At 36.1% G+C, this 22,911-nt stretch overlaps 1 protein-coding gene across 12 annotated transcripts in view; it reads right to left on the minus strand.

Annotated features, from left to right (window-relative positions):
• LOC105384515 (brain tumor protein) overlaps positions 1–22,911 on the minus strand; it is an 89,123-nt gene that overhangs the window by 14,012 nt on the left and 52,200 nt on the right. For 4 of the 12 annotated variants that reach the window (XM_038120375.2, XM_011554776.3, XM_048625302.1 and 1 more), the window contains one exon: positions 6,794–6,844. The exons of 7 other annotated variants lie outside the window; for them this stretch is intronic. The gene's annotated coding sequence lies outside the window, so the exon portion shown is untranslated. Of the gene's footprint in view, positions 1–6,793; positions 6,845–17,127; positions 18,969–22,911 lie in introns of those variants that run through there. One more of the 12 variants, XR_007266991.1, reaches the window with a different exon arrangement.

The raw sequence follows: 22,911 nt of genomic DNA on the forward strand, positions 1-22,911 counted from the left end.
GATGAATCAACGGCATCAACGTATCGAGAATTGCAGGCGAAATGTAGGAAGTACTTTTGACTGCAGTTACGCTTAACGTTTAGTTGGTATGGGAGTACATATTATATGCTATAATATGTACACATAGCTGTTAGAATATGCAAGTTAAACTGTTCGTTGTATGTGTAAGAAAGAACCAATGGACGGACTAGCTAAGTACATATGCCTATGGATGTATAAAGTCTAGAGCAATGTTGTGGTACTCCTTGGGAGAGGTCAGGAATGAATCTTACTTACACATAGCTTACTGAGTGTCTCCCAAGAGTAGTTCGACAAGTGAGCCTGTTCCTGTGCTTAAGCTTGGAATAAACCCCACATAGAACAGAGAAAGCCTTCCACATCACTCAAGATCAAAGGCTCAAATATGTTACACATTTAGTATTTTTGCTACTAAATCACCTGATTTTTATTGCTACACACGGCGTATTGTTGCGAGGAACAAAGGTTCAGGATAAAGCTAAGTTATCGGAATTTCCGAAGCTGGCGAGGTGTTTGATTAATGGGACAAGGCTTGATACTTCCTTTATAAATTGTGTTCAGTAGACTATTCGGCAATTAATACTGTTTAGGCTTGTCCGAATTTGTATTTATGCGCCTGAAATTCATTTGAGACATTATTTACGGCAGAATACATCTGGCAGGGTACGGAACATTTTGCAACGCTAGCTAAATTCTAGCACAGGATGAGTTTCCCAACCATTGGCCATAGTGCCTTCCCAAACGTCCGATGCACATGATATATACTGCGGCCGGTACCTCTGGGGACTGACAATTCACTTGTATAGTGCGGCCTAATGTCGACTACGTAATTTAGGCTGGACACAGCATGTGAGGCCGGCCTTTGGAGAGACATTGCATGCATTGATAAATTACAGGCTTGCACTCGTTGCAAATGCGCCGGTCGGCACACAGCGAGATAATGCAAAAGAAAAACACATTTACAACAGTCCGGCACAATGTAGTGCTGAATATGAGCCCCCTAACAGTCTTTACGTAAAAGCCAAGCAAGGAAGGTTGTCATAGCAGTTTCAAAATCGAAATAAAATACCTAATTAGATTCCGGACATTGTATTGAACAGTAAGAAAACAACATAAATAACTAAGTAATAGATGCCGTGACGTAACACTAAACACAATAGTCCGCTCCAACTGGACCCTCGACTCTCTGATGTTGCGTCTCCACCAGCCCTCATTAATTGCGATTACGTCGAAGCAGATTACAGAACCCAAAGGTTTTACAAACTGCGGCAAACTACAACCAGCTAACAGTAGATTCTATTTTAAGGGTGTTAGAGGAGAAAATGCCGTGATCGGCTTTGTTGACAATTGAAACGTAGGGGCGTTTGGGGGCAGCGCACAAATCGTTAGTTGTATGTCTGTCTGGTTACCGGCGCTCTGGTCAGAATTGTAGAAATGGGTCGGAAGGTGTCAGTATTGGCAGCAATTTAAGAGACTCAGTTCCGGGCAATAAACATTCACAACACTTTAAAGTGTAAACATCGTGCTATGGTAAGGAAACTGTATAGAGAAACGTCGATGTCGATCGTAAAATCATTCTTCAATTTCTTATTTTGAAGTAAAAGTAGAAGTATATCTTATAAAGTAAACAAAAACCTATACGTATAAACTCATTCTCATTACATACAATGAACTTTATTGGAACTTTTATGATATTTTCACGACAATAATTCCAGGAAAAATGTGTCTTTCTGCGAACTCCTGTAATTGAAAATAAAGTCTCTATAATAGGACAAGTAGAAACTGCCGCGCCGGCTGTTCAGGAAAAGTTGTTCCCTAGCGTGGGATATTTACAGACGTACGATATTCAATTACAATCTCTATTCGGTTGTAATAAGAGTCAGAAAACCGATTTGCTTAACTAAATCAAAAGGACCAAATGGTGAGCTAGTGAATGGTCGGTTGTAGTGTGTATAAGACGCCGTCGGTATGGCAGGTATGGCAAGATGAAAAATTGTTTAGATGACAAGAACAGAATAAAATAACGCTCTGAACTGAATTTTCTTTTGTTAGAAAGAAAGTCTTTTTGTCACCTGTTTTTTTTGTTATTGTTGGTTACTATAGAACAATCCAAGCTTTAATGTGGTTTATTGAAATCTAAGCTTGGGTACGTAGTTAACTACTTATACGACGAATCAATATGATGAAAATATTAAGTAAATTGTTTTAAAGGCAACAAAATAAATGTCTAGACGTTTGCAGAAATACTATAATTGGATCTATTTGATAAGTTAGCGAAAGTCCGTTGCTAGATTCATCGATATTTTATGTTATCAATATTAATGGCTTCGTCTTCAATGTCCCTTATTTTTGGATTGTAATTTCATTTATGTGTAATCGTAATACCGAGTGTCATAAACTGAATATCGCATCGGTAAGTAACTACTTAGTTATGTTTTTAATCAAGACTATAAATAGATTTGTGTTTATATTACGTAATCACAAAGTTCTTAGTTAATAAATAGCCATGTACCACTGTAAAGAGCCTATAGTTTATTTCAAATTCAAATACAATAAGACAAAATGACAAACTGTGGTATGATTTCAACTCAACCAATACTCTTGCTCTCGTGTAGGCCTATATCTATCGTCATTCAACTCATTTATCATAATCTTTTGTCTAATTAATGCTATTTATTAAGAATGAAGTCTAGTTACGGGGATTGTAAGCCGGAAGTGTTAAGCGGGAAAACACGTAGGTATATTGAACGTCAAAAGAATAGCGATGAAAGGGAGGTAAAAAATTACGCTCCTTTTATTAAAGCCCTAAATTATGATCTAATAAATCTTTTTATTAAATTTCTCCAAAATTTCTGCAGACGTTTATTTACATTTTTTTGAGCATGTTTATAAATATTTATTATCTGAAGCTTTGTTGTTAGCATCAATCCCAATTACGAGTAGTAGGTCTGTAACACGGTCGTGTAATGATTTGTAAGATGTTAGATTAAATATTGAAATAAGAACATAATTAATTTTCGCTGAACTATAGGTATTATTAAATGTATTCTATTATTATTATTTTTCTATTTCGTATAAATCTGTATGCACTCATTCTACAACCTTGAGTCGTTTACCTTTATCTTATTTGGTTATATGTAGGTCCTAGAACATTTTTTTATCTTTCTCTTTCATCAAAAGGTTGTCTGGTAAATATTACTGCAAGCAATAAGGCCGTTTTATGTATACTATTATTATTTTGAAGTTTTTTTGTAAGTTGTATTTTTTCTGTCCTGGCAAATAAAGGGAATTGTAATTGTTACACGTGTGAAGTACGAAAAGGCACAAAAAACAATAGGTACGATTGAAATCTTTTTAAGTGAATTCGAATGAAAAATCTAGCTACCTGCATGTTATGTACTTACGCCTTCAATAGAAGCGCGCTTTCGATAAAACGAACTAGAATTTCCTCACAAATATGTTCAAATAGTTCTGTCCCCAAAGAATTCCGAGGTATCTACAGTGGGGAGGACTGAACGGTTTTATTGGATATACGAGGCTCAAATTATATTTCCAAAGGTATTTTCGATATTGTACCTACTTAATTTAGTTTAGGTACACTAAATATGAAGTAAGAGACTTACATCTTTTAATCGAAGACTGTATTTGATTTATAGAGAGATTTATTGCCGCTTCAATTTTTCGTATGTTTTATGTGTACTCATAATATTCTCCGAGCTTATTACAAAACTAAGAAGAAAATGTTGTACTTCTAAGTAATATTTAAGCCCAGTCGGAAATCGGATTTGATTCTAAAACTTTCTTAAATATCTCACCCCAAAGAACTATGCAGTAATAGATATTATCGATCCCATCACATTGCGTGCATGCATATATTTAGTTTTTTTTCTCTGAGGCATATATGCGCATTATTCATAGTGTTGTAAGCATTAAAATTCATGAGCAAAGGCTGGTCACTGAGGTTGTCATTTTTCATTGCTGGCAACATCGTCACATTTATGACGTCACGTCTCCTCGTAATGGGTATGGAAGAACATGAATATTTTTTCGAGCGAGATAACTGAACGAATATGTTGTTTCCGCTTTTGCTTTCATCTGCACAGGGGAATCTGACATTTAAATTGAACGAGGCGAAATAGATTGCAAATTTTATTTTGTGTAATTTTTTAGGTGTTACCTAGGTTGTTATAACCTGTTATATCTATTTATCTAATAAAATAAATGATAATATCACAAAGCATAGTGCATACAGATTATGCAATAGGTACAGCAGTTCATTTTTATACCTACTACAGTGACTTTACAGCACCTTCTTCATACATAATGTTAATAAAGTACGAAAGATTTACATACTTTGTAGCTTTATTGGGCAAGTTTTAGCGAAATGTAACTCAATATCAAAGATTAAGCAACAGCTTGACGAATATTATGTTCGGTGTTCGTAAACTTTTTATAAGTACAGGTAAGGGTGGGTAGGTAATGTAGGTATTCGGTATTTTTATAACAACAGGTAGGAGCTTTATTCTGAGTAGATTAACCTCCCCAAGAAGGATCCAACCAAGATTTCCCCTTATTATTAGAACGTAGAATAAAAATGTAGTTTTGGTTTGTGTCTTTGCACAATAACCAGCTATACCCCACAAATTTATTCTACTTTTTATATGTGTGACTCGATAAATTTTGTTAAGTTGAAAATTTGATTATTCGTCACTATGAGGAATATCCTGTTTGCTGAAACCAGCTGAAAGCATAAGTTCCAAATTCCAATACATACACTGAACTTTTCAGGTCGCTTATAGGAAAGCTTCTGTAGTGTTTCTTCAGTTCAGACAGTAAATTTCAGTACCTAAGGTTTAATTTCAGGGTAAAAAATTTTCTTCAAAGTATTAATATTTGAAAATAATACGGTTGTGAGTTTAAACAAATGTTAAGTATGAAGCTATTGCATAAAGCCTATAATATAGTCAAATTATTTCATGTGCACTAGAAGAGTGAAAGAGAGACACTAAGTGCCAATTTCTCCATGGTCCCTTATCTAACCGACCAGTGATGGTTCATCAATTATACGTCATCTCCATATAAAATTCATGACAGATGCGTCAAAAGTCAACCACTACTCCCTGGTTATGCTCTAACCGAGAATGGAGAAATTGGCACTAAGTGTCGTTCGCTGGATGAACAATAGCATCTACATTCTTCTCTTTGAAGTTGTCAAAATAAACCGTTAATTTAGTCTTCATCAGTATTCTGAATTTGAAATTCCAGTAATGAATGTGCGAAAGCGTACTAATTGAATCGAGATGTATGTAGATTCGATTGTGTTGACGTCATTCGATTATGAAGCTTTTAGGGTAATAAGGGTGGGCTTAAGTTGATTTATTCGAACACTGGGTGGCACCAGGTTTTTAGAGAACATAGACTTTGCTGAAAATTCATAATCTAAATAAAATTTAAACATACCTCTAAGTACGTAGTAGGTTATACGTATATGTGTATAGTTTGTAAATTATGTGTTAACATTGTATTTTAAGCATATCATTTTAAAGGTCTATTTAACTTAATAAATCAGGGTTCCTAATGTACAACCCGTTTGTTTTGCTAATTAAATGTAAACAAGTCATGATCGTTTTGTTTATGTTATTAAATAAATAAAATAATCCGCAGTTGGATACATATAATATACTACATTTGCCTTTGGAGATTTTTGAGGAATAAATAGGTCTATCATCCATAATGAAACCATACAAGGAAAAATAAAAAAAACCTCAGTTAAGAATATATCTGATTGTTGGAATCAAAATTCACAGTAACATCCAACTAAAACATTATACCTATACTGCAAACCCAATATTCCGCAACGAAATCTTAAGTCAAAAACCGCCCTTAAACGTTTATTATTAAGGTGGAAACTTGTTCTATTTGTGATGTTTCTGCTTTAATAGGATTTGCTAAACAAGGAGCAACTTGTTTATTTATAGAAGCAATTAAAGTTTAAGGGAGTTAGCAGAGGGGACACTGCGGTGGTTGATAACTTATTATAGCTTCCGTAATAAGGGCACCCTACTATCGGACTGGCTGGGAAACATTACAGATAATACCGACTGGCTAAAGTTTTGGTTAAGTTTCCTTTTCATAGTCGATTACTCGAAAAACCAGCCTGAATCACTATAAATAAAACGTAAGTATGCGAAATATGCATGAGCTTCACAGAAGACTTTGTGTAGTCCTTATTTCGCGCGCGAGTCAATTTCGTCGCAACCAGTGCATATACTCTTTTGTAAGGACTGCATGAGAATGTTTGTAAGTACATATGGTACAATTAGCAGTAGGTACTTACAATGTAAGGTCTGAGCAACAGTAAGGTTGGTCTGTAGTGTAAGAAGGCGAGCGGGTTGCCCAAGGTCCTACACATTGTAATATCGATTGACCTTAGTACTCTCTTTCAATGCTATATCGCTTTTTGTAAAGATATTATTTTAGTGATTGCTGAGTAAGATATTTGGCAAAAGTCGGATGAAAACTTATATTTTAACGATTTTTAAACTGAAATAATGGAATAATGGTCAATCAGCATTTCCTTTCGCTACATTTCATGGATAAATTTAATCGAATTTAGATTAAACCGGTGATTCCGACTTTGGTAAATAGGTATCGGGGTTGGAAATTCGTACCACTCAATTTATACCCAATAGCTAATAATTTATTGGTTTAGAAAATTATCTTTCTCAATTACTTAAGGTTACCTAATAAATTGTCATAGTATTGCTGCACCTACCTCGAGTTCAATCGAGTTGAGTTCAAGATTCATCTAATAGCAGGTGCTTACCTGAAAAAAATAAAAATAAAACTTAGAAAATGTTTGATTATTATTACAATAAACTAACTGAAAAAAAAACCGGCCAAGTGCGAGTCGGGCTCGCGCACAAAGGGTTCCGTAGCAGCAAAATTACAGTTAAATCAACCTATCTCAAAAACTATAAGAGATACTTTGATCAAACCAAAAATCGTTGAAAGAGTTAATTAGCATGCATCACCTCTATTTTTTTTAGAATTTTATACCCCGTAGTTATAAAAATAGAGGGGGGGGGACATACTTTTTACGACTTTGAGAGCTGATATCTCAAAAACCGTTCACTTTAAGAAAAATGTTTTTTAGAAAACTTTATATCATTTTAAAAGACCTTTCCATTGATACCCCACACGGGTATGTACATCGAAAAAAAAAATTTCATCCCTCAGTTACATGTATGGGGGGCCCCACCCCCAATTCTTTTTTTTACTATTTAGTATCATATTTTTGTAGCGGTTCATACAACACATATTCCCATCAAATTTCATCACTGTAGTACTTATAGTTTCCGAGTAAATCGGCTGTGACAGACGGACAGACGGACAGACGGACAGACGGACATGACGAAACTATAAGGGTTCCGTTTTTGCCATTTTGGCTACGGAACCCTAAAAATGCATTCTTATCGTCCTGTTTGTCTTGGATCTACACACACATGCGTACATAGAAAGGTGGCCAACTTATAACACCACTATTTTGAGGTCGAATTTTAGTAAATAACAACGTACCATGTAGTTAAGATATTTTCATAAAATGTAATGCCCTATTATTATTGCTGCAATTAACGGGCACGAGTCTATTCCAGAAGTAGCCGTTCAATATTTACATTTTCACGTTCCAATTCCAAATGTTTGTTGCGGCACGTTCCTCGAAATTTTAGATACAAACTTATCATTGCAAAATACAGCTCCGTAAAACGAAATGTCCGAACGATTACTTTAGGACGGATCGGAACAGCTGCTGTTTGTGTTCTGTTCCGAATCAAATAATCGACTTAATTCGTTTGACGTTTAATGTTGCATGTTAACTTTAAAATGAAATTGAGTGCCTCCATAATTGTTTTTATGAGTTCCATGTTAATTTATCAGAATTATTACTAACAACGGGGGATCGCAACGTTATAATAATATTAACGACGTGAACGATCAGCTGATGTCCCAAAACAACCGTTACCAAACAAATTGCCGAACATTCGTCGCCATCGAAAAATATCGTTAGTCACTTGAAAAAATCGCTGAGAATGAATGATGCTTTCGCTCTGGAGTCGCCAGCTGTTTCCGCCGCCACAGCTGATCGCCCGGATATTGGCTGTTAGACTCGTCACCTCTCGCTCGCACGCATGCACCCATCTCTTTCCACCTTTCTACTCTTCAGGCGAAGTCTTCAGCCCATTAATGAGTCCACATCTCCGCTCCGATACACCTTGGGGAATAGGGCGCATTAACGAAATTATAATAATGTTCGTCGCTGCATGTAAACTTTGCGTGATGTGGAAGTTGCAAAAAAAACTCTTTGTTCGAATTTTGAGTTCTTCAAATGTCGAAGACGAAATTCTGGCACGCGACTTCAATGGGCTTGTTGTTTAAAACGTTTATATTACTTATGTATATTTTTTAAGTAAATCACGCGATTTTCCTTAACACTTCACAAGTTATACCTTGTTTCATATTTTTTTGACAATTATGAATAGCAGGGCGATTTGAAATTTCTTGTGCAAAGTAAAAGGCAAACGAAACAATTCTATGCGCACGAAATTACGTCAGTTGATAAAGTAAAAAGTTGAGCGAACGAAATGTGGTAACGGGACAGAAGTCACAAGGATTTAAATGTTTGTTTAGAAAAAGTTTTCTTTTGTAGATCTTGTTTTTAAAGTGCTCATAACAGGGAAGCATTTCGAAACAGAAAAACCCCTATATTCAAAAGAGGAAGCTTAATATAAAATAAAGGGCACCTGAATTTTCTTGTTATTAAAGAGTTTACTCGAGCAAAGGTCGATTCCGTTCTACCCTATTCAGAACCCTCGTTTCCACGGGGAATAATAAACTACCTATAATGTATAGCCAGAAACATTTATTTATAAACTACAATGAACCATTATTTACAAAAAACTGCAGCTTCGGTTTCTACTACGAAGAATATTTTAGTGAATGACTTACGTTAAACTCATTAAATGAAAATGGTATCTGAAAATAACACTAGAGGCTCATGAAATTCAGCTACAATTTTCAAATCACGTCAAACTAAATTGCATAAAATTTTGATGTGGAAGATTTTTTTTAAATTGCAATACTGATGTTTCAACGACTAACATGCATTGCCGCACCAGTATTTTTGATGCACGCCATTTGAAATACTTTCTACACGATGAGAACAATGTATATCTAGTTTTGTAGCATCACACACGATATTACCTACAGATTTTTATGTTTACATTCATACTAATGTCCATCATCTTCTTATAATTTGGTTGCTACTTGAAATTTGATAAAAAAAAACTTTTAAGCCTAAACCATGGAGTTACTTTTTTTTCACCATAATATTTGTGTCACCGTACAATGGCATGCATACATTTAGTAATTTTACTTTAGTTTTTGCGTGTCTAGAGCCTATTATATTATTATGTTCACATATTATTCATCCATTTCAAAATTGGTCACAACAGTTTTTACCAGTTTCTAGCTCAGGAAGTTTATTATAAACATAATGCTAACAATTACAGTGTTGCCAGAATAAAATAAGCCTGGTGTTGCCACTGCCTAAAATTATATTGCGTGTGAGTTCAGTCTGCATTGCGGAGTAATGAAACTATGCAGTTGTGCAAAAGAACCAACTTTTAACTTAACTAAGCAGCAGGGAATTATCTTGGCTCGGTTACAATTACCTCTACTCTTATTGGAGTAAAACAATGTAAGTGTATTTATTTAGTCCTGATAAAAAAGTACTAGGGCAGCATGGCCGCTAAACAAATAACCCGCTCATAAAACACGTGAATACGTAAACCCGAATAAGTCCCAATCTACATACAGAGTAGCAGCGGTGACTTTGCTCGTCTCATAAAAAGAAGCTCGCAATTTTTCACCGCACCGGGATATCTGACGTGCGTGCTTCACTTTGACAAGCCAAAATAACATCTATTTTCATTACAGTAAAGTCTACGCTGTAATTTCATAAGGACTGGAGGATTTACCTCGTCATCTGAGCTAATTTGCCGGAATCCCTTCAATTTCGGCGGCCGAAAAAAATGTTGCCATGTGTCGAGAGATACCCATGAGGCTTAACTTTTGAATGTAAATCTTGAATGCTTTTACACTTCAGGTAGATCCCAACACATGCGATCCACACATGGCAAAATGGATATCAAACATCCGTTTCCACACAGCACATGTATATTAAAAACGGCACTGAACGCCTCTAGCATTGACACGTCATATGTGTAATAAACCCGAAAAAATATTCGGTGTAAAAGTAATAAGTTAGGTTACCCGAAATTTTATTAGGAAAAGTTTACGAGTTAACCCTAAAATGCCACTAGCAATATTTACCTTGCAGAGTGTTGCGTATGGGTCTCACGTACCGTGCACACAGGGTTGAACTATCTAGCTCGGTGCTGCCATCTGCAGCTCACGTTTATTATACAATTTACGTGACCGCTTCAACCGCTTGGTGTAACTGGTGTAAGGGTGCGTTCACTCATGGTGAGTAAATATATTGTTTGATTGAATGAATGAATGAACGAATGTTGAATCATTTGTCCAAAAGTATACATAGGAATATTTAAGGCGGCAGATGACTTGCAAATTCAGGGTAAAGTTTTCAGCTGTTACGTCTGGGCTTTTACTTTTAGGGAGTTATGTAAATATGTAACAGTCAGTATAATATTAACCAGTAAATGGTTGGTGATCAACATGACAAAATAAATTAAAGGCGGAGTTAGAGTATTAAGAGATATAGAGCATAGGACGGATATTATTTATTCATACCAGTATTTTTTTCGAAACACTATGTCATTGTATTCAGGAGATTCGATGCTTGGTATTTATATGTATTAGTGTAAACACTCCCTTACTATTTGTTACAGCTACCGTAAGTGGCAGTCGCTCAGTCAGCTAATAAAGCTTATATAGGTGCAATAAATAAATGTTTCTATTTTGTTACTTTTTGTCATGGTGTTACCATATCATGTACTGACTATAATGTAAGACTACCAGTTTCAGGACAATCTGGACCCTGGAATTTCCGAATGCCACACTATATAAAAGAAAATGTGGTTACTAAAGTGCTTGTACCTATTTACCTCAAAATAAAAGTGTAATACACTACAAATTCTTGCAGTGTAGCCGACTTTAATTACACTATACTCTTTTAAAAGTAATTCGGGCACCTAGAGTCAGAAGTTTATCGTCGAAAATAAAATTAACTCTCTCAATCTGAGTTTAAGGCGAAACTTTCAAGACTGTGTTTCATACCTTACCGAAGTAAATAACAAGAAATATAGCATAGGTTTTTTTTTAAATTGTATCTTTTTGGAATTGCGTTTACAGTTACAGTTTACACGTTAACATGAGTATCAAGAATAACGATTTTCCTCATAACTAACAGCTTTCTGTTAGAAGAAAAGTTGAAAATGATTGCTCATGTATGTGTATATATATTTTACTATTACGATGTAAAGTTATGAGGAAAATCGTTATTCTTGATACTTTTAAACCTTCACCTATTAATAATTATGAATAAAAGATAGAACACCGATTCGCCTTAAGTTTCCGAGGGAGCCAGAAGCTAGTGTTGTCGCAATACGGTAGTAACTTTTGAATAGCAGTAGCGACGCTAACGGCTACTCGGGGGAATAGCGTACAGCGTAGCGGCATAGCGTAGCTGCTACGCTCAGCTTATACCGACACGTGCCCCGTTACTAATGCACAGCTTTTAAGTTTAACCGCGAAATTAAAATGGGGAAATGCCACGGACATTTCTTTCTCTACGTGTCGACATCGAGATTGGAATTAGTGCTGATGAGTTTCCTAGAACGTTATTGTTGTGCCACTACTGTTGCAGCATACAGAAACCTAGAATAACACTTCGAACAGTTCCTTTGTTTTTTTATTTTTACGTTCGCGTTTTTAAAAGAATTTGCTTTTGGCATCACGAACTATCCCATCCAATAAAGCTAACTGCTTCTAGGTTCTTTTAAAATTCAATTTCTGCAGAAGCCAGCTTAAAGGCATCGTTGATGCCGTACACAATGGGGACAAAGCTTTACTATTCTCGAAAGAATTCCTTCTTTAGTGGTCAAAGACATCTTGACTATTGATTATACGAGCGGTATAGCTCGGCTGCGTACCATTTAGTCGCTGCCTCTAGGTCGTAAACCTGGGCAACAGAATGATGTATTAAGTGATTAAGTTGCAGCAAAGTCAGGGCTGCGCATTTAAAAATATAACAAGGCAATGCGCCGCAATCTAGTATTTTACAGCTGTAGGCTCCGCCATTTAGCTCAAAACTAACGCTCATGAAAGGATTTATACCCTCTAAGGTTTCAGCATTAAATTAAAACCGTCATCCGTTAAACCTCCGATAAAGGCGAACAATTTACAATCGTCAACGAGTTCCGTTTTGCAATCCCTTATACAGAATAAAGACGTGCCTAATCAATCATCGTTCATCATCAATCAGACGCATTCAACAAGTATCTAAAAATAAAATTGTTATCGCGCCACCCCTGAAGCAGTGAACGTAGCACAATGGGGTTGTACACCCCTAGTGAATATAGTAAGTATGGTGGTGTGTATGTACGGCCCCCGAGCATGTGTGCGTGATGGAGCGTGTCGAGAGTCGTGCAGGCGGCGTGCGCGTGTGTGTGTGCGTGTGTGTGTCCGCAGGGCTGGCAGATGTGGCGTTCGCACGGCGCAGCTGTCAACATTCCTCCCCCAAAGCTTTATAACTGTGCACATTGCGTACAATACTACGGCACGCGCTGTGCTTTTTTGAAATAATACATTATTATGCGGCTACTCGTTTTTTAGGTTATTATTATTCGGTAACTGTAACCGTTTTTTTTTGTTTTAGCCGTAAAGGGGTGGCCGGCTGGGCTGTTGCCCCGTGTTGCTACGCCGTGCCTTCAGCTTGTCGAGTCACGACCTACTATCTGTAAGCTGCAGTATGCATATTGTGGCAGACATGTGTGATATAAAATTTTAGGTGTTCAGTGAAAAAGATATTGGTACAACCAATACGTTAAAGTTAGTTATCGGTTCAATCCGTGTCTTTTATTAAGTTGTTTACTTTATTATAATGCAGTTAGTCGCTTTTTTCTACGTTACGTGTACATAGAGAGAGCTTTATTTGACACATATTGTCATATAAAAACATCCTAAGTACCTAACGACATTTTCTTCTTATACATGATAGACTTTCTCAACAGAAACAATATTTTTCATAGAACAACATTCCTCTATAAAGTACAAAATATTCCGACTAAACCCACATTATATTTAAGTTCATGAATGAACTACCTACATCACATATGGAGGTTTATTACGAAACCTACCTTTTATACAGACCTCAGAAAGGTAAGACATTGAAAAATCACCTTCACTTTATTTCTGAAAGGATAGCGAGAAGACTCAAAGCTTATTCTTATATCTACAGGGTGCTTCAATATATGTATTTTGTATATTTTTAAATACCTATTCAATATTAGCAACGTTAAATAAGAATAGTAATCTATTAATTGCTGATCTTTATAAATTGTAAGCGTACCAAGCGATATACATAAGCTCTGAATTAGGTACATAACCACTAAGTTTTACCTACCTATTACGAATGAAACCGCGATAATGCTCGTATAAAACACGATAACAATAGTAAGTGCACATAAACACATTTCATTACGATCCTAGGATTATGGTCGAAGACGTAAGAATTTTTCGCTGAATTCCCAAAAGTCGTTATTCTTTATGAATGCTATCCATTCTCGGCAACCCCTGTATTCTCGCAAGTTGTATCATAATGACACCCTGTATATCTCGTGGAGTGCGGTGCCGTGTCTAGGATATATCATGGTGTAAACACGTAAATATGAAGATATTTGTCTTTTGCCTTTGATATTTGATAAAGCACCCTTTTTCGCAGAACGTATGGCCTGTTATATTTTTTGGGAACAGATATTACTTTTTATTACTCGCAAAATATTTACAAAGAAGAAGGTTACCAATATTCCGGTTATAAATTGGTATCCAATCAAAATATAAATACCTAATCAAAACATTGAATTTCGTTGATCTCTTCGGGGAAAGACTACAACTGGTCGGATTATAATACAAGAATCGGAATAAAAGAAAATTAAGAGCATTTTAATCCATTTTCTTGGAAGATATTAATGAATCGAAAAATAGAGTTTTCGGAAAATTTTGTTCGGAAATGAAATATGTTTTGTACAAGAATTATTACTTTTACAACACAAAAATATCTACCATTAACTTTGTAGAGATTTATTGAACATAATTGTATACCTACGGCGTACATTTAAAAGGAAACATCATGTGTTACACAAATATCTACAGGTGAATGTCAGTTACGGATACGGCCACCCTAATAAACCCATAATCACTAGGCAACAGTGGTTACTAGGTAAAAATATGATATCGTTATTGATGTAGGGTGAAAGCCTTTATAATCGGCACATGGCTAGGTAAACAGGGTAGGGTAAATGGTAAGTATATATAATAATATATGTAGAAAAGTGTGGATAGTCACGTCACACCCTCCGCGCTTGAATTACAATCAATAATATGAGCAATGCCGATGAGTTCGGACAGTCATCATTCGTCAATGACACGGTACAAACGATCTTTTTCGTTTGGTTATTCAGATTATGTTTCTTCGTCATATTGGACAATTAATTGAGATAAATCTGATTACGCCCTTCTGGCCCTGTACCATGGGGCGCTATTAAGACGCGACAAAAGTTATTCGTCGCGCTCGCTCTTTAGGCTGCGCGATGTGAGTGAGCGCGATGCAAAACTCTTGTCACGTCTTAAATGCACCCCGTGCTAGCCGTTCTGGTCCGACTTTATAGTTCAGTATTCAGAATTTACCAAGGGTGGGTTTTCAACAGTGACCAACAGAAAGGTACGTTACATCCAAAGGGCAATAAAGTACGTAAGTACAATTCGCCTATACCTACTGTCTCGACCTGCAAGTTTTACACATTATATTTAAAAACTATATAGAAATCCGAAAATTGGCTGCGATTACACAAAACTACTTTGCGTTAAAACGCTTGAAAGTTTTTATCGATAAAACAAAGATTCGACGATTTAATTTAACTTTGCAGACTTTGTGTAAATGCGGCGGCTAGTTTTAGAGTGAAATTTATAGAATCAACTTTAAAATTCCGATTCAAATTAGCTAGGTAGATTTAGTTAAAAACATTATTGAATTTACTTTTGCATTAATCAATAGAATAAATAATTTAACTAACCGCTGTTCTGTACTATACTGGAAAACTCGATAATCTAGCTTACAATACAATATTATTATCACTTTATACTATTTTATATATTCGCTATATCGCAATCTTTTCCAGGCAACCATGGGGTGGTTGAATTACTAATGGAATAGATGTGGTGTTATGGAACACGTATGTCTTTATACCTATCACGCGGGCAGGTTTCAAGCGGCTCTAGGTTTAGGTAACCGGCCGATTCCCCGACAGTACCTAAACTCTGTCTCATATACATTAGGCCATTACGATTTCCGAAACCAATTGAAAATTCCCAGTCCCCCGCACACGATATCGCGAAATTAGTTTCCGAACTTCTGAAACTTGTTTTTGTCGAAACAATTGGTTTAAATAAACAATACCTAATGCACACAAACAATAGCTTTGTTCAGGTCAAACATGATTTCAGTTTGTTAAAAGTTCGGAAATTTCTTGTTTGCTCTGAAACGAACCAGCAGTGAGGTAGGTTTGTTTTCACTCCAATATCACGAAAGGAATAGGAAATCAGATAGGATGTGTGCACTGAAAAATCTACAAGTAATGTTAGAAATCAATATTTGTTAGCTACTATCCGTACGGATAAGGGCTAGGACCCATTGGTGCATTGCATCGTCACTGCCATATAATTATTTTTTACGACAGTTTCTTTGGGACGACGCGATGCAATGGGGCCTTACCGTAATAGACATATTTTCCATGACAACGACTTAATTATTATACGTGTTATTTGCGTGTGAACAAGAGGCAAGCACTGAAAAAAATCCCGAGACACACACCAAATTATTCCCAAACGGAAAAGGCTAGATTAATGACGCTGTCTGCAATATTGAAGAACATTTAACAGCGCATCAGAATATTACCAATCGAAAATTACAAATGGGTTCATTTTTTTATTGGATGAAACATTTACATTGCTTGTGAGTGTATTTTGAAAGTCCACCCGCAGTATAGCGGTAGCTTGCGCGTGGCACTAAAAGGCATAAAAATGATAGGGCCACATAAAACGCTGCACCTCCATTAGTTGCCGCCGGTCGATACCAACATTACATATGCAAATTTGTGAAAAACTACCCTCATTTAAATGCGCTATTTAGCACAACATGAAGTGGCAACTCACCGCTCTGTCGAAGGGTGACTCAGACATAGTGTTTGGCTAGGGGCGGCCATTTTATGCTTAGTCATAGCGCTACTCCAGCCCACAGCCATCCATAATAGATAGTATTCACTGAACAAAATGTTTCAATCGAACGATTTCAAATTTCGAAGCGGTTTCAATCATAAATGTTCAAGTGACGTTTTTAAATTTCGAACTTTTTCCTTCTCTTTTCGTCGGCCGGTCAAATTTACGTTGAAATTTAAGGCCAGTCTTCCAGCGTTTAATCTAGCGCGCGCTATTCAGAACAATACCGGCCGAGAACAAAAGAAGCTTTAGAACAGTTTTCGCGAAAGAACTCGCAATAATATTATCAGCAAAAATGTTGAAATGTCTCGTATGTGTTTATTTCTTTTAATGGGAAATGGAGGGGAATCTCTGCTCAGCCAGTAGGCGTTATGAGAGAAAAAAGAATGTAGGTAAAGGAAAAGTGCCTTCAAAGCTAAGTGTGTGGCCTCTTTTAATTTAAATATTCCATTTGAATAATGTTGCATTTTCCAATAGAATTTCTTATATTGCGAGAAAGGGTAAAATCTTTCGTACATTTCAATTTTTACTGCAACACAGGCTTTTTTGTATATGTATGATGTATGATTTGTATGAAACAACTTTGTTTGTCTTTGTCAATGAAATCCGATTAGCACTCTGACAAGGAAGTTTGTGCTTGGCGAGTCTGTCATTAAAATCTAGTTTGCAATAAATAGGGACAGGACAATACAATCGGCTCCCAAATAATACAGTACAAAGTGAAAGGGTCAGATCTCACAGAGAACCAAATTGGTTTCTCTAAGCTAACCCCCGGAACCGGTTTTGTGACACGTGGCCGCTTTAGGGTTGATTCCTCTCTGAAATTACAGTTTCTGACCAACACAGGGATGTGGAAAGCCATTATTATTATTTGAAAGCGAACTACAATACACTAGAACGTTCTATGTTGACGTTTTGATATGGTGAATAATCTGCAACGATTTTGGAATAAACGGCACCCATAGTTTTGTATCGCGAACGTTAATTCTGACCAATCAGAGGGCGGCGTTTTGACCAATCATAGAGCGCCGTACTCACGGACGCAATTACGTATACAAAGCGACTTCGCGCGTCCGCCAATCGGTTTCCTACTTTGGGAGCCTGACATTTCCCTTTACGCTTTGCAGTGCAGTAATTCATAGAACGCTTTGTACTCGTTTATCAATGAACACAAACTTTTCAAAGCTCACCCTTTTTGACTCTGGCAGTTGACACCGAAAAAAGGAAAATATAGTACGGTAGTACGGTCATGCAAAGTTTAATTAAGCACAATATAGAATGATATATCATCCAAATTTTATCAATGTTAATTCACTCAACATGAAACGGTCCAAAACTTTTATCGCCCGACTCCGTAAGCCATTACCGGAGTCCATTTACCTACACTCTACACAATATATGTGAGGCGTGCGTCGAGCTTACTTTTTCGCAATCGATTTTAGCTCTTACTACTCCCAACACAAGAGTGAAGTGTTGTGTGTGGACGATCTAATCAAGGATTGGTCACGTGCGTGGCTCACGATAGATCTGAGCTATTCCCAGTGGATCAATGGACCCTTACCCCAGCACTACAAAAGGCGGGAGAGTGAAAAAGTTTATAAACTGCCATCATTTTTTCGATGCCAAATCTGTCACAAAAGGTATAAGCTTGAAATATATTTTATTTTGTTCCTGCTAGTCGTTTCCGAAAACTCTAGTATGGGGTAGGTTTCCCCTGGGTATTCTAGGGTTTCATCGTCCAAGTGGTTTATGCTTTGTACGTCTTATCACGCCGCTTTCATTTGATACGATAAATAAATAAATAAATAGACTCTCTCTGATCTCTCTCATACTCCCGCCACTAACATTCTATATAGTATTTTTGATATAAAACCTATATCTGAGCAGATCATTGTGTAAGGTCGTATGCCGAATTCTGATTAGATAGATTTTTGGGGACAAGAGACTTTAGATCCCGGAAAATCGACGGGAAAGGCGAAACGAAGCTTGCAGGCAGCAGCATGTTTAAAATATAATCTATAAATATATGTATACCGGCATTACACGAGTATGTAATATCTATGTAATTTTAGATTTTAATATAGCATTATCATTTGTGTATGTATTAAATTAAGGTTAACATCAACTTTCTATATAATAATTATTTTTGACTGCAAAGGTTTCATATTATTATGATAAAGCAAACAAATATTTCGATATTCTGCAATGCAATTCAACCAGTAGGTCGTATTTTGTATCAATGGAATAATATGTGCCTATATTTTACTGCATATAACAAAATATTAATATTTAAATTTCGCAAAGCTATATAGGAATCTATAGGATATATGACTATTACTGTTATAAATAATGTAGCTACATTACGTAATCCTTACTTAGTTGAAGTCTGAATTCATACGGGTCAGCGAGTTACTTACCTGTGAACAAAAATAAACAGATTAATACAGAAAGATGTGATGATTAAGTACTCTATCAGATATGATGCATGAATTTCAATTATAACTAAGCTTGCTTGTATTCTCAGAAACATTTTTTTATTTTATTTTGTTTCCAAATATGTTTACAGTATTCTTAAAGTAGGCAATAGCGTAAGTACATGTTATTTGTATATCTGTGGTCAGTGGTGTCCTAAATATATTTTTTTTAACCTGTAGTAGGACATGTAGTTAGAAATGTTTTTAAGGAGGTAGATATAGTAAACCAAAAGGGACTCATGAGTCACTCATTCTATTAATTTTCAATAGCTGTTCAGAATGAGTCACCCCCTTTCAACTTTTTTGTATTCAACGGAGGGTAACAAAGACACTGGTAAAGCACGACTCCTTCACTAAAACAACAGTCACAAATTAGTGTTTGCATTACATTGTTGCTTCCGTTGGGTCGACTCATAACTTGTTGCATTCAAACGCAGCCATAGAAAGCTTTGTGGAAGTTGTAGCGAATAACTCCGACAATTTATACTTTACTAGCATTGCTTGGTACGGGTTGCCGGAATGACTTAGTTTGTATTGTAAACAGTAAGTTAAATAATTTTGTAGTTTAATATTTATAAATAGATAAAAATATTTATTAAAATATTTCGTGTTTGATGATGAAGATTTTTTTGAATGCAAAGGCTACAGCCTAGATACATCTACTAGTTACTCAGTGGCCACTACTTGAATGAATGTGAAAATATTTTTTATCGTAAACACAACTGAACATCTGTGACAGTTAAGGCACAAAGCTAATTAGCAGATGAAGAATGAATAATTCAGTGGCTTCACTTGCAAAACCGTCATTATTGCCAAACTAAAGAGACCGTTAAAGGAGCACTCAAGTAAGGCACTTGGGCGAAATTCGCTTAAACTACGCAAGGTATTGAATTGCAGGGAGCACAGGGAACGGTAGATGTGAAATAATAGTCATAGCGCTCCTACACACGGTGATGGCGCAGCGGCAGCGTAAATTTGCCTCTTAATACAACAAGATAGAGCCGTGATTCGCGTAGCGCTTCGAAGCTTAGGAAAAACAAAACTGCAAACCACGACTGTATCTCGCTGCATTGGGATGCCGAGTCGATTGCGTGTAAATGTTCATTCGTTTGTAGATTTAAAGAGAGACCCCCCTGTATATGTATACTTACTAGATATTGCATGCTTGAGTGCAACACACCATAAAACTTAAAAAGGTAACGTTTAAGAAGAAGATACGCTAATCAACTCAATTGCAACTATATTTACATTACTTTTACAACAGTTCCACACAATCTCATCCACTTCCAAGCAATTCGGTGTCCAATAGAAGCCCTGGCTTCCCGCCAGCGGCTCTTGAGGTATTTCTTTACGGTTAAAAGAAGAAAATGAAAATAAAAGTAATACGAGAAAATTCTATCGCCCCAGGCACCCGGTTACATAGCTACCTACTGACATGGTCTGTATGCCGAACATACGTAATGTAATGTAAGAGAAAGATAACTTATTGGAGGTATGTGGAAGGCTGCCATTTTTGTTTACAGGATTTTTTGTTTAAATGACAATGGGCATTTTGGGATCTATGTCCAATAAAGGTGAGTCATGCATCGTTGGATAGCTCTATTCAAGTGCCCATCATCATTTACTACGGACAAATTTAGGACTAGTTGCATTGATCACAATATGGTTACATAGATAGGTAACTTGGTAACTATAGTTGTTTGGGCGAATCATCTAAGATCCTAGTTAAATATCTGTATAGTTTAATACACTGTATGTCTAAGGTGACCATACGTCCCGCTTTGGGCGGGACAGTCCCGCTTTCAAGCTGTCCGTCCCGCTGTCCCCCGCGAGGGCCAAAATGTCCCGCTTTGACCAAACGATAATTTCAAATGACCTAACTACATGTTGCACTCGAATCGCAAGTCACAAGTTGCGACTCGCTACGCGTGTTATAGTTGGACTGTAACTATAAAGGCCACAAACAATATAAGTATATAACATATGTCTTTATTATGTATTATTTTCGAGAAATTCAGAAAATAGTAAAAAGGTGATGATGACTTCATGAATCAGATGCGATGTATTTTGATGATCAAAACCTATAGGTTTAAAAAATATATATTCATTTATTCATTTTAATTTTTTATTGACGTTGACGTTTTATCGTGATGTGTTGTTTTTTGTTTGTTGGTTGGCTAAGGGCAAGTTTCACTATACACTGTTAGATCATTAACACCCCTGTTTTATTGTGTCATTTAAAATAAAATTTCAATATTGAATTCTTGACAGATGTACCTATCTGATTCCTAGTTATAATGTGTAACAGGGGTGTTAATGATCTATGTATGATGGTGTATGGTGAAATTAGTCCTAAATTCATTGTTTACAATAAATAAACAAAGTTTATGTCACTTGTGTTTGTGTCATTTATGTTTTATTTTTTTCGTAACTAAGGCAAAGGATTAAAATCAAAATTGATCAAAATATGTGACGTCGCTTCCGGTTACAAAATTAACTTTAAAGTAAAAAATAACATGCAAAAATAAAACTATAAAAAAACGGGTTCTTAATTTTTTATAAATAAACTTTCCGAATAGCTAATAAAAATATAGGGTAAAAAAAATATGTTGTCCAACCGCAGGTGTCCCGCTCTGACAAAAAAAATAAATGGTCACGTTATGTATGTCTGCAACTTAGCAGTCAGATACATATTAGTTGAGCTTTCAACAACGAAAACATCTTATACTTAGGTAGGTAGGTATACACAGTTAATAAAATGGCCTTCAGAATATGTTCACAACGTTTTTATTCTGTAACTGACAATATATTAGCGCCCATATTATGAAATCCATAAGAGCGATTGTAACTGAAAATGCTGCCAATATTTTTTTGTAAAAATATTGTTTAAACAAGTTTCTTGTGGAACCTTTCACGAACATCCCTTATTAACATTGCAAAGAGCGAATAACAAGCGAATATCGGAAAGATCACATCAAATTTATTCAAGAACACGTCTCAAATCCTCTTAGTTTGTTCAGTAAAGTGTGCAGCATCGTTTGAGATTTTATTAAATAGCGCGGTTTTTACACTATAATAGTCAAGAACTGACAACCTTGGTATATTGGATTGAAAACCTGAGTTCTATAATAATAATATGTGGGGACATCTCACACACGGCCATCCGACCCCAAGCTAGGTAGAACCTGTGTTATGGGTATCGGACAGCTGATATATCTACACAAATACATAGATAGATAAATACTAAATATAAATATAAATATCAACACCCAAGACCCGAGAACAAATATCTGTGTTTAAACAAATATCTGCCCCAGCCGGGAATCGAACCCGGGACCTTCGGCTCAGTAGTCAGGGTCACTAACCACTACGCCATTCGGTCGTCAAACACTTCTTACAGGTAGATAGTAGGAAAACAACGTTTGAGGAACTACGACGTCCTGTAAGTTATTGAAAGTGGACTAAATATTAAAGAATAGAATAATAATATACTTAATAAATCACTTCAAAAAGTACCTACCATACAAATGCTTAATTTTATGCTATATAGTTTGTGGTAACCCTAACTAAAATAGACACACATTACCTACACCTATTGAAAGACGAAAGATAACAAACATTCAAAGTAAAAGCATAATTGATAAATCGGATTCTCATTAAAGTTGACAAAGGCACAACTCATGTAAAATTATTATACGTCGCATACAAAACGTTATCGACAAATCCGAATACCTATTCGGGAAAATCTATTGTTATTAATGAAACCCCATTCGATAGCGATCACGTGTCACCAGAGTAAATCGTTCGGAAAACGGGCCTAATTCTGTAATATATTGCTGAAGTTGATATCCAGTTGACTGCTTCTGATATCAATCGGTCGATAACT

This window comes from Plutella xylostella, chromosome 14 (assembly GCF_932276165.1).
Source record: "Plutella xylostella chromosome 14, ilPluXylo3.1, whole genome shotgun sequence".
In the NCBI taxonomy this organism is placed as follows: Eukaryota; Metazoa; Arthropoda; class Insecta; order Lepidoptera; family Plutellidae; genus Plutella; species Plutella xylostella.